The sequence below is a fragment of the Schistocerca gregaria genome, chromosome 3 (assembly GCF_023897955.1).
Source record: "Schistocerca gregaria isolate iqSchGreg1 chromosome 3, iqSchGreg1.2, whole genome shotgun sequence".
Classification (NCBI taxonomy): domain Eukaryota; kingdom Metazoa; phylum Arthropoda; class Insecta; order Orthoptera; family Acrididae; genus Schistocerca; species Schistocerca gregaria.
The window spans coordinates 242,971,729-242,985,840 of record NC_064922.1 but is presented as its reverse complement, the minus strand read 5'-3'; the positions used below and the strand labels follow the sequence as shown (position 1 = coordinate 242,985,840).

The following is a 14,112-nucleotide window of genomic DNA, read 5'->3' as shown; positions in this document are numbered from 1 at the left end:
AACTATTTATTGTCCATGATTCACTTCCATACATGGCTACACTCCATAAAAATACTTTCAGAAACGACTTCCTGACACTTAAATCTATACACAATGTTAACAAACTCCTCTTCTTCAGAAACGCTTTCCTTGCCATTGCCAGGCTACATTTTATATCCTCTCTACTTTGAACATCATCAGTTATTTTGCTCCCCAAATAGCAAAATTCCTTTACTACTCTAAGTGTCTCATTTCCTAATCTAATTCCCTCAGCATCACCCGACTCAATTCGACTACATTCCATTATCCTAGTTTTGCTTTTGTTGATGTTCATCTTATATCCTCCTTTCAAGACACTGTCCATTCCGTTCAACTGCTCTTCCAAGTCCTTTGCTGAATCTGACAGAATTACGATGTCATTGGCGAACCTCAAAGTTTTTACTAGTTCTCCATGGATTTTAATACCTACTCCGAATTTTTCTTTTGTTTCCTTCACTGCTTGCTCAATATACAGATTGAATAACATCGGGGAGAGGCTACAACCCTGTCTAACTCCCTCCCCAACCACTGCTTCTCTTTTATGCCCCTCAACTCCTATAACTGGCATTTGGTTTCTATACAAATTGTAAATAACCTTTCACTCCCTATATTTTACCCCTGCCACCTTCAGAATATGAAAGAGAGTATTCCCGTCAACATTGTCAAAAGCATTCTCTAAGTCTACAAATGCTGGAAATGTAGGTTTGCCTTTCCTTAATCTATTTTCTAAGATAAGGCATAGGGTCAGTATTGCCTCAAGTGTTCCAACATTTCTGCAGAATCCAAACTGATCTTCACCGAGGTCGGTTTCTACCAGTTTTTCCTTTTTTCTGTAAAGAATTCGCGTTAGTACACTCCTGGAAATGGAAAAAAGAACACATTGACACCGATGTGTCAGACCCACCATACTTGCTCCGGACACTGCGAGAGGGCTGTACAAGCAATGATCACACGCACGGCACAGCGGACACACCAGGAACCGTGGCGTTGGCCGTCGAATGGCGCTAGCTGCGTAGCATTTGTGCACCGCCGCCGTCAGTGTCAGCCAGTTTGTCGTGGCATACGGAGCTCCATCGCAGTCTTTAATACTGGTAGCATGCCGCGACAGCGTGGACGTGAACCGTATGTGCAGTTGACGGATTTTGAGCGAGGGCGTATAGTGGGCATGCGGGAGGCCGGGTGGACGTACCGCCGAATTGCTCAACACGTGGGGCGTGAGGTCTCCACAGTACATCGATGTTGAGGCCAGTGGTCGGCGGAAGGTGCACGTGCCCGTCGACCTGGGACCGGACCGCAGCGACGCACGGATGCACGCCAAGACCGTAGGATCCTACGCAGTGCCGTAGGGGATCGCACCGCCACTTCCCAGCAAATTAGGGACACTGTTGCTCCTGGGGTATCGGCAAGGACCATTCGCAACCGTCTCCATGAAGCTGGGCTACGGTCCCGCACAGCGTTAGGCCGTCTTCCGCTCACGCCCCAACATCGTGCAGCCCGCCTCCAGTAAAGTCGCGACAGGCGTGAATGGAGGGACGAAGGGAGACGTGTCGTCTTCAGCGATGAGAGTCGCTTCTGCCTTGGTGTCAATGATGGTCGTATGCGTGTTTGGTGCCGTGCAGGTGAGCGCCACAATCAGGACTGCATACGACCGAGGCACACAGGGCCAACACCAGGCATCATGGTGTGGGGAGCGATCTCCTACACTGGCCGTACACCTCTGGTGATCGTCGAGGGGACACTGAATAGTGCACGGTACATCCAAACCGTCATCGAACCCATCGTTCTACCATTCCTAGACCGGCAAGGGAACTTGCTGTCCCAACAGGACAATGCACGTCCGCATATATCCCGTGCCACCCAACGTGCTCTAGAAGGTGTAAGTCAACTACCCTGGCCAGCAAGATCTCTGGATCTGTCCCCCATTGAGCATGTTTGGGACTGGATGAAGCGTCGTCTCATGCGGTCTGCACGTCCAGCACGAACGCTCGTCCAACTGAGGCGCCAGGTGGAAATGGCATGGCAAGCCGTTCCACAGGACTACATCCAGCATCTCTACGATCGTCTCCATGGGAGAATAGCAGCCTGCATTGCTGCGAAAGGTGGATATAAACTGTACTAGTGCCGACATTGTGCATGCTCTGTTGCCTGTGTCTATGTGCCTGTGGTTCTGTCAGTGTGATCATGTGATGTATCTGACCCCAGGAATGTGACAATAAAGTTTCCCCTTCCTGGGACAATGAATCCACGGTGTTCTTATTTCAATTTCCAGGAGTGTATTTTGCAGCTGTGACTTATTAAACTGATAGTTCGGTAATTTTCACATCTGTCAACACCTGCTTTCTTTGGGATTGGAATTATTGTATTCTTCTTGAAGTCTGAGGGTATTTCACCTGTTTCATACATCTTGCTCACCAGATGGTAGAGTTTTGTCAGGACTGGCTCTCCCAAGGCCGTCAGTAGTTCTAATAGAATGTTGTCTACTCCCGGGGCCTTGTTTTGACTCGGGTCTTTCAGTGCTCTGTCAAACTCTTCACATAGTATCATATCTCCCATTTCATTTTTATCTACATCCCATTTCCATAATACTGTCCTCAAGTACATTGCCCTTGTATAGACCCTCTATATACTCCTTCCACCTTTCTGCTTTCCCTTCTTTGCTTAGAACTGGGTTTCCATCTGAGCTCTTGATATTCATACAAGTGGTTTTCAGTTACTGTTTCCTAATCTCTCTGCCATATGTACTGAATTTTGGCTCCAAAGGTTTGGGACACCCTACACTATTACAGGTCCAATTAGGCATTGAGAATGGAACACGTGTTACTACTGTTATCTGTGTACTGAATGATGATAAATTTTCCAGGCTATATTAATTAGAAATGTATCATGAGTAACAATTTGTTGAAAAATATACTTTGTGAGATAACTACTCCTGTTTTTAAATTATGAGAAATTACTTTCTGATAAGCTGCTCCTTTAAATAAATGAATTTTGTTTTGTAAAATGCTGCTTGCTGTTTCCTCTACACAAACCTAAGTCAATGAACATACATTTATGTTCTACAATATTCAGAATATGTATGAGGGCCTGAAAATTATGCCTACCCCTTTCTTTCATCACAGTAACAAGTTAGCCTTCTACTGAGTTCTGGTGAATTGCTGGATATAATTGTTTCTGCATCTCATGTAATTAACCTGTAAATTTCAGGCTATTCATTTGACACACAACCACTGCAACATTTCCCAGGTGTTTATTAGTCCTTTGAGGACAGTTTCGCAGGCATACTTATTTATTTTCAAATGGATAAATGAATGATTCTTTAGGTGCAAGGCTCTTACAGGGCCCCTATAGTCAAAATAATATTGGAAAATACATTAATTTAATTCATTCAGTGATGCTATCCTGTATTAAAAGGGCTATTTTTGTAGCATTCTGATATCTACTGTATTTAAACAATGCATTTAATAAATGTAATAAATATAGATAGAATGAAGCTGGATTTTGAAAGTATTGCCATCAAATTTTAACGACAGGTACAATAAGGTCAACAGATATGCAAACAAATCAGGAAGTTCAGTGTGTGGTGTTGACAAAGACAAGAGTGTTGGCATCTTTTATACATTTTTACTCTTTGCTGTCGCATGGAATTATCTTCTGGGACAGTGCACAAGAGAAACTACCAGATTACTGCTAACAGAAGACATCACACCAGCAATAGAAATGTGCAGTGTAGCAGTCAGGCAGGCAGAAGACAGTGCCTCCATCTCATCTGAAGGGTTTTTTAACCTCGAACCTGAAGAGGAAGCCACCACAATAAGTAGAACAAAATGTTTTACAGTTTTTCACCAAAACATTCACTCTCTCAAAAGCAAAGTTCAGCAGCTAGAAACAGAATTGCAAACATTAGACTTCAAGTGTGTACACCAGTGAACAACAGTGCAAAGGTAGAAAAACTGTATACACGGTCTTAACATCACATGTACTGGACTGTTTCTGTAGTACAACCTCTGTGATAGGTGGGGGTTCGTGAACTTAGGTAAAAAAAAAGTATTTGATTTTGAGCTACAAATGTCCCCATAGCATCAAGTGCTGACAAACATTTTGGTTTATTGTACACTGAGAAAGAAACATTCCCAAAAATTAACTGTATTTTGTCTATGCCAAAATAATGAGATCTAGACATTTTTCTCTAAACTCCATGTAGGCATAGCATCTATTTGAAAGCTAACATACTAATCTATGGTAATTTAATTATCAATACAATGAATTAAAATACTGTACCAATACCTGCTTGAACATACTATTCAGTTAGCCATATCCTGGTTCAAAATTCAGACCTATCAGATCATCTCTTACAAAAGCAGATATTTACATAGAATAGGTGGCAACATTAAATGCATACAAAAGGGTCTATTCAGAACCAAACCTGAATAAATGTGCAACTCAGTTTACAATACGAAAATTTGCAGGAAGTGTATTCCAAAACAAATACCATAATTGCTTGAATATAGGCTGTGTGTGAGCATAGGCCACACACAAACTTTTGGCATCAGATTGAAAAGTATTACCATGCACAGTGCCAGGACTATAGCAAACAGCCGGCATTTTGACAAGCCACACCTACTAACATTCCTGTCAGCCACTACGCATATCTTCAACTTACTGTGGACCAACAGTACATGATACAGACACAAAATCATGCTCGCAGACTTACATAACAACAGAGCAGTGCAAAGCAACAATATTATGCTTTGAGTTTTGGGCATAACAGTATAGGCTTTGCATATTGAGAGATATGGTGATGTGACTAACTTAAGTTCAAAGTTGAGGGCTTGATAAAAACAGATCATTTGGTTTGTGGGTGGTGGTGATCGGAAAAGAACATTTTAGCTACACTGTGAAATTTAAAGTTCAAGTTATCAGAAAGCACAAAACTGGATACAAATTTGATTTTAATGAGTAACATGTTCATCAGTGATGTGCAAGTGAAGAGAAACGCTTACATAGTTTGAAAAGTTGGAGTTCATTTAGAAGGCAAAAGTGCAGATATCAGCCAAAGTAAAAGACTTGCTTGATTTTGTAGTTCAAGACAGGAAATTTGGACATGCCATTACCATTGAATTGAAGGCTGCAAATTAGCACATAAAAACATTTCACCAATGAAATTTTAAGATTCATATGGGTGAGTCTGGCAGTTTATGCAATTAAGTAATCTTCCTATGCACTGCAGAGCTACATTTGTGCAAAAACTGCTTCAAGCTTATGAAAACAGTTTGATATCTTTTCAGCATCATGTGCTCTGGCTTCAACATAAAAATTTCTTTACATTCCCAAATAGGTAATGCAGGCCAAACACCAGTCTATGTTGATACGCTGAACTGCACTACAGTAAATAATATTAAATAATGCAGGTCAATGTAGTATGCACTATGGTAAATAATGTAGGGGAATGTAGTGTGCAAATACTTACATGTGGTGGTGAAAAGCAACAGTGCATTTCGACGTTGAGCATTACAGCTGATTTGAGAATTACTACCATATTTGGTTTTTAATCTGAAACACTTCCCCATGGGAGCAAGCTTCCCAGCTGCTATTATTCTAAGAGCTCATGATGGTGGCTGGATGACAGAGGATGTATTCCTACACTGGATTTCAGTGGTATGGAATAAGTGGTCAGAAGCTCCTCTTTGCTCAGGATCAGTGTTTGGATAGGCTTTGTGGGCACACTGGTGATCAAGTGAAACAAAAATTGAAAGAAGAAACTGAGACCTAGTGATTATTCCTGGTGGCACGTCAAGTGTGCTGCAGCTTTTGAGTGTGCACATCATCCATTTAAAGTTAGTATAAGACAATTATATAAAAATTACATCATGAATAAAGCAGCTTTGACAGCAGGAGGCCATTTGCAATGTGCATTTGTCAGAAGTATGCTGTTAAATTTTGGCTACTTGGTGGTCCATATCAGAAGAACTTTTCATGATAAGTTTCAAAAAAAATGGAATTTCTAATACTGTTGATGGGACTGAATATGGCCTTTGTGATAAGAGACTGAGCAGCATTCTGGCTCATCTATCAAGGGTGAAGAATCAGACACTGGTAATGCTGAGATGATGGAAAGTGATTGTGGTTGATTTGGGTACCAGTAGGTACCAATAAGCTGCCACAGTTTTGCTTAACAAAAGTTGCTATCCTTTTTCAAAAAAAGTTAATGTATTTGCAAACAAGATATAAGTTCTTCTGCTCTTTTCTTCTTAAATCTGTGATGGGTTACAAAAGTAACTGCAACAAATTGTAATGGTATTAATTTCAACAAAAGAGATATGTGTATATGTCTTTTGAAATTGACAGTTAATGATCAAAGAGGAAAATCTCTATTATAGGACACACCATGATTTTTCAAGTGAATTTTAGGAAAAAGTGTGGCCTATATTTGAGCAGAAATGGTATTAACAAAATGCTTCATAAATTCATGGTACTATTTACATTATGCTATGAAGAAGCACTTCCCAAAAATGTGTACTCCTCAAATAAAAACATTTGGGTAACAAATGGTGTCAAAAGATTTGAACCTCGGGTATTTGACTTACATTTAAAATGAATCAGGTTTTTTGAAATTTTCCAAAAAACTGGAAAATTCATGTAAAGGTACACCTAGACAGAAAATTACGAATACAAAACTACTGAAGGCAGAAAACAAAAGCAATGCAGCCTGGAACATTGTCATGAGGGAGACAACAAATATCAACAAAAAATTTCTGAACTCACAAAATAAAAACAACGGTATAGAAACAAGCCAGCCAAAGGAGTTACAGAGCCATTTGAATAAATAGTTCAGCAGAATTACTAAGGAACTGCAACAGAAATTCTAGGTAATACAACTTTAACCACCAGTTATCTGCTGGCAAACTCAGTGGTGCTCCTGACAACAACCAATATAGGTTACACATAGTTCACCAATTAAAAATAAATAATTGGCTGACCTAGCTGAAATTCCAGTTTGTGTTCTGAAAGAACACATTAATAAGAAAAGCATTGCTAACTGCAATAATTAATTTATCATTTAAATCTGGTTGGTTTCCTTAATTTTTGAAACAAGGTTAATTAGTACACTCAAGAAAGATGAGGCAGAAAATTTAGAAAACTGAAGACCAAATTCAGTACTGTCTTCCATTTCTAAAATAATAGAAACAATAATGAAAAATAAATATATGAACTATCTGAATAAACATAACCTCCTTTTAATTTCAGCACAAAAGAGGTACAGACTAGTTTTTCTCATGTAGCTTTTCCCACTATGCGTTCAAGACATCTTGTGCACACATCTCCTCCTCCCCATCTGTCTAATCATTTCTTTCTTACTCCTATCTCTGTCCATCTCCCTGCCCCCTGTCGCTCCCTTCCTCTTACCCTTTCTTTGTCTATCCCTTTCTCACTCCCATCACCCCTCAACCATCTCCTCTCATCCCCCCCCCCCCCCCGCCCGCCCCCTGCCAAATCTATCCCCAATCCCTCCTGCCCCATCCATGACTCTCCCACCGCTCCCTCCATCCATCACCCTCTCAACCCCCTCTCCACGATCCATTCTGTCTCACCTCCAGTCTCCATTATCATCCCCCTCCCATACCCCCTCTCCCCTAGCCACCCCCTGGTGGTACCAAAGATCAGTAACACCCTCATCAGCATCTCACAGTTAGCATCAGAAACACACATTTCCTACAGACACCGATAGTGGTTGTGCAGGGCCCAGTGGATGCAATGATGCTCACCTGCTGAGCCTCGTGCCTTCTGTGGCTCTGACTATAAGTGCCCTCTGCCCCTGTGATATAGGATGGTCAGTGGCAGCTACATGATCCAGTCTGAGTTGCAGCCTTCGACAGTCTTCAGTTTTAAGTCACGTTTGACAGTTCGCTCATGCTTTAGTAGCAGAAGCCTCACTCTGCACAATACTCTGTTTCTTCAAATAGCTGGAGCTTATTACTGTTTGTTCTTTTGTAAAGTTTCTTCACAATGCTTGGAGAAAGCTACAAGTTAAGTAAAACTTGTATACTGTATTTCAGTTTCATTATGATGACAGCCGCTCCACTGCTTTGTATTCCACATCTCTTTACCATTGTATATGAAATCTTACACAACAGGTTTCCCACACCCATCTCCCCATATCCATTCTCCTCCCACCCTTCTTGATCCCCTCTCCTCCCCCCCCCACCCCCCCCCCCCACCCAACGCCTTCTGCACACTTCTCCCTCCTCTCTTTGTCCATCTCTCCTATTCATCTCAGCTTTCCTCAAGCTATGCCCAACCACACATATAGCCTCTGCAAAAAAAAATAGATAAAGCAGCCCAATATTACTGCCGTAACATGCGAGTTGTTCTAGCTAGCCTGCAGGTTGGGGGATTGAAAACTGTTTTTTTTTTTTTCATTTGCTCAACATGTAGGCTGTCCTGCCAAGCAGGCTGATACCATTTCCACACAGCACACTTGTCGTGCAGAGCAGCCTATGCTGTAGGAGTTGAAACAATGTGTGTGCCCATGTCTCTGCTGCTATGGGAGTGAGGAGGTTACGAGTGCCTTGGTGCTCATACTTCTGAAAGCTCTGAAATATTGAGCGAGGTATGGAACATTTATTACAAAAAGATTAGAAATCAGAGAAGGAGTGTTCATTACAATCGACAAAAATATTGGGCCCATCGATGTCAAAATTGAGCAACTGAGTATCTGGACACACAAAACAGGTCTACGTGGAATCAAGTTAATTATAGCTGTCTTTACCAGCCACACAATTCTGCATTGACAGTTTTAGAACCATTCAAAGAATGTATAGACTCAGTAGCCAGGAAACACCCATTTCATGCAATATTAGTTGGAGGCTCTTAAGCAGCTAGTTCGACAGTCAACATGCAATGGAAATATTTTAGACCTGGTACCTATAAACAGGCCTGATCTTATCAATGGTATCAATACAGAGATGTGATTAGTAATCGTGATATTATAGTGATGATAATTACCAAAGTTAATAAATTTATCAAGAAGACTCTGAGTGTATTTTCATAGAAAGGACAAATAAGCAGTTGTTAGCATCCCATTTAGGCAGTGGATGGACATTATTTAGTTCCAGTATGATGAAAGTAGATGAATTATGGACAAAGTTTAAACAGATTGTAAATCACACTTTGTAGAAGTATGAGGGCATGCTGAAAAGCAATGCTATCAAAGTTTTAATTGCTTTCTCAACATTGGTTGAGGTAGGCTTATTACATGTCATGCATATTATTCTGTCAACTTTCCCTGTTTGCTGAAGCAAGCTGAATACATTACCACTAGAGGGCTCTTTACTGTACTGTGCAATATGGCAGTGTGTAATGTTACCATGTTGGTGTGAGAGAAACAATGTGCTGTGATGAAGCGTCTCAGTGCAGCAATATGCTTACAAATAAAATCCATAGAAAAATGAAAACTGTATGTTGATTGTTCAGAATCAGTAATGTGCAACATGATATTGTTTGTGCAGGTAATTAAGGGAATGGTGGCACTAACTTCAACATATGTGACATGGCTTGAAGTGTTTCCTAAACTTAAAGAACACCTCAAGGACTTCATTTTAATAGTGATGAAGTGGTGCAAGCAGAGATGAGGTTGTGGCTCCATCAACAAATTCATGTATTCTTCAGTTATGGTATCAACAAACTGGTCTCTCATTTAGAGAGATGTGTGATGACAGGATGACTGCTGAAAATTAAATATATAGATATAAAGAATTAAGTTGTAGAATGTTAAAGTTCATTTTAGTTCAAGAACATTAAGAGTTTTCATATAAAAAATGCAGACATATTTTCCAACATGCCCTTGTATGTGCCAAGTAAGTGGATTAATAATGGAAAAGGCATACTGTGGCTTAATAACAAAATTCAGAAAATGCTGATGACACAGAGTCTGTTGCATTCCCAGTTCCAAAAACAATGTGTAAATGACAGGCAAAGGTTATTAGAGATCTGAGTATCTGTAAAAAGACCAATGTGCAAAGCATACAACTACTGCCACTGTCATACATTAGCAAAAGATCTTGCTTAGAACCCAATAAAATCTTGGTCCTACATAAAACCACTAATTGTGTTTAAGGTTTCTATCCAGTCGCTCATGGAAAGTGTGACATATTGTACTGTACAATCAAATCTACAACACTAAAGAAAATTTCAAAAATAAACAGTACAAATAATATTGCTAGACACTGACATTTCTGGCAAATAAGCCAATGGTTGGGGGTTTCCCATTTGCAAATACAAAGTTGACCCCACCCAACTAGAGGGGTGGTTGGGAGGTGTCTAGTTGTAGCATAGAGGTGAAATTTTAAATATCATGTTTAAGAAGAAATTTACACAGGAAGATTTTACAAACATACCATTATTTGACCACCACATGCACTCCCATATGGAGAACATAGTAATATGCATAATTGGCATAGGGAAGCAACTGGAGTAGTTGAAAAAAAAGTAAGTTACCAAGTTAGCTTGCATTTATTATGAATCTCTTGCCCAGCACAAAGTCCCAAGTGGCTGGAAACAAGAGCAGGTGACTCCTGTATGTAAGAAGGGTAAAAGAATGGACCCACAAAATTATAGACCAATATCTATAAGACTGGTTTGCTGCAGAATTCTTGAGCCTATTCTCAGTCTGAATACAGACAAACAAGCTTCTATACACAATATTGCTTGTGAGAAACTCTCGTTCAGAACACTTGCCTGACCCATTCTTGAGTTCTGCTTGCATGTGTGTACTTAAATCCAACCCAGTAAGGAACCCCATCAATCCAGTTCAGAGGTGGGCTGCTCAGTTTGTTGCCAGTAGGTTGATCAACACATGTCTACTACAGAGATGGTTCATGAAATGAAATAAGAATTCCTGGAGGGAACGCAATGTTCTTTTTGTGAAACATTACTAAGAAAATTTAGAGAACCAGCATTTGAAGCTGACTGCAGAACGATTCTGGGCTTGTACAGAGACAGTTGCTTTACCTTGCTCACTTGTGAATGGAACAGCAGAAGGAAAAAAAAATAGTAGAGATACAGTGTACCCACCACTGTACACTGTGTGGTGGCTTGCTGAGTATGTACATGGATGGATGGATGGATGGATGGATGGATGGATGGATGGATGGACGGATGGATATCTCCTTCTCCTACTCCTACTCCTCCTCCTCCTCCTCCCTCCACCTCTTCCTTTTCCACCCACCCAATCCCCCTCCCACCTACCACCTGCTTTTTGCATCCCCCCCCCCCCTTATCTATCTCTCTCTATCCCCTCCTCTGCTCTCCCTCTTTGTCCATCCCCCCCTCTGCCCCTCTCTCTCCCTCTGTCCGTCCCCTAATCCTCCCCCTTCACACTGTTCCATCCTCTACTCCTCTACATCTACCCCCACAAATGCCCATCCGCAGGCATAGCCCCTGCAGAACAGGCCGATAAAGCGAGGCAACATGCAATGATTAGAACTCTTGCACTGACTGGCTAGAATGCATGTTATGTATTAACAAATGCTATAATTTCATACACCTGAAGGCAGGATTTTAAAATCTTGAAACTGGTCATGGTACAAGCGAAGCAGATCTCTTAATTCTCATGCCTCTCAGTTGGGGACATCCTACATATCAAATCTTGCACATATTGTACTGTACAATCAAATTTACAAAACTAAAGAAAATTTCAGAAATAAACAGTACAAATAATATTGCTAGACAAATAAGCCAATGGTTGGGAGGTTTCCCATTTGCAAATACAAAGTTGACCCCACCCAACTAGAGGATAAATGTGTGGTTCCTGAAAAGGGGCATCAGCCTTTCCAGTAGTTGCAGGGCAGAAGTCTGGATGGTTGACATATCTGGCCTTGTAACACCAACCACAATGGCCTCACTGTGCTGGTACAGTGAACAGCTGAAAGCAAGGGGAAACTATGGCCATAATTTTTCCCAGTGCATGAAGCTCTACAGTATAGTTAAATGATGGTGGCATAATCTTCAGTAAAACATGCCAGAGGTAAAATAGTCCATTTGGATCTCCAAGCAGTGACTCCTTGGAAGGATGCCAGTGTCAGGAGAAACAAAATGGATATTCTACAGATAGGAGCATAGAATACTACATCTCTTAATCGGGCAAGTACATTAGAAAATTTAGAAAGGGAAATGGATAAGTTGAACTTTGATATAGTGGGAATTAGAGAAGTTTGGTGGCAGGATGAATGGGACTTCTGTTTTAAATACAAAAACAAGCAGGCTAATCCAGGAGTATGTTTAATAACGAATAAGAAAATATGAATGCAGATAAGCTACTATGAACACTATAATGAACACATTACTGTAGCTGAGACAGACGAAGCCCACACCCACCACAGCAATTATGTGCCAACTAGCTCTGCAGGTGAAGAGATTGAAGAAATTTATGAGAAAAGAACTTATTCTGATAGTTAAGGGAGATGAAAATTTAATTGTGATTGGGTGTTGGAATACAATATTAGGTGAAGAAAGAGAAGGAAAAGTAGGTGAATATGGAGTGGGGAAAGGAATAAAAGAGGAAGCCAAACGTGCCAAACATGTACAATTTTAATAATGAGATATTTAAACTATTTTAATATAACAATAATTGTCATCATAATCATAAACTGATTAATTACCACAAATATATGAAATAATGGAGTAATGATGGCAATTTGTTTACATCTGTGAATACGACAATATTTCTGTATAATGTCCAACAAATTGCAATTCAGAAAAATATTGCTATCGAAATGAATATGCCCAAAGGTTTGAGAACTATATGTGTCACGTAGTTAATATGAGAACTATAATAGGAACTTTGATAACATAATTTACACTACCAGTATATGAACTTAAAAGTGTGCACTCATCATCATCATCATCTTCTTCACTTCCCCTCTATCCGACATCCAGTTGGGTTGGGGTATCAATGGTGCTTCACCACTTTACTTGGCCTTTCCACCATTCTTCTTCCACAATTTGGTTCCATAACAGGCTTTTCCTCCTCAAACTCATCTTTATTATATCAGTCCATCTTGTTTTTGCTTGGTCTTCCTCTTGGCCTCTTGCCCTCAATCTTGAGCTCCATCATTCTTGTTGGTATTCTTCCCTCTCCCATCCTCTTCACATGCCCAAACCATTTTAATATATTCTTTTCAATTTTCCCAGTCAACTACTCCACTCTAATTTCCTTCATAACATCTTCATTTTTCAGTCTGTCTCTCCTCATCTTCCCTAGCACACTTCTCAGAAACTTCATTTCACTGGATTGTATCCTACTCTCCTATCTTCTAGTCATAGTCCAAGTCTCTGAGCCATAAATTAGTGTGGGTGTGAAGTAGGTCTTGTGTAGCACCATCTTGCACCTCACTGGCACATCCCTTCCCCACACCAAGCCCTTCACACACTGGCAAAATGTACTACTCTGTTGTATTCTTTTGCCAATTTCTGTCTCCAAGCAAGCATTCCCCATTAATACACTTCCAAAATTTGTCCACTATTTCAATATTCTGTCCCCTAAAATGAATTTGTTCCTTGCCTCCGCTATCCCCTCTGGTTACCACCATGGTCTTACTTTTCGCCACACTAAATTTCATTCCATATTTCTTGGCCTTATCATTTAGGATGTCTCTTTTTGTACCTTCTTACTGCTTGTTCCCCACACTACAATATCATCCGCAAAAAGTAACAGCCTCATCTCCCTTCCTCTATGGGCTTCTTTTGTCTCTTTGACTTTTTCATCCATCACCATTATAAACAGTAGTGATGTCTTAGGCCTGTAACCATTCAGTTCTTCCAACTAGAGCTTTTTTCATACATTGCCTGGATGACTTCAAGTGTTTGCTTCAAGTGGTTGCCCATACCTTTTCCCTGGGAAGACTGTCGCTATACAAGTGTGTACATGAGAGGAATGCTAATTATCTCAGTTGTTTCCACCAACATTCCAGAAGTCTGTTTCTTCTTCCTCTAAGTGGAATGCCAACACACTAAACAAAAATGCTATGAACTTATGAACCAACCTAACAAAAATGGGAAAGCTCAAAACCTATTGTAAAATGACAAAGACACACTTTC

The 14,112-nt window shown here is 40.4% G+C and overlaps 1 protein-coding gene across 1 annotated transcript in view; it reads right to left on the bottom strand.

The window, feature by feature from the left end:
* Nucleotides 1-14,112, bottom strand: part of LOC126354080 (2-iminobutanoate/2-iminopropanoate deaminase-like) — a 66,609-nt gene that overhangs the window by 41,339 nt on the left and 11,158 nt on the right. The window lies entirely within an intron of this gene.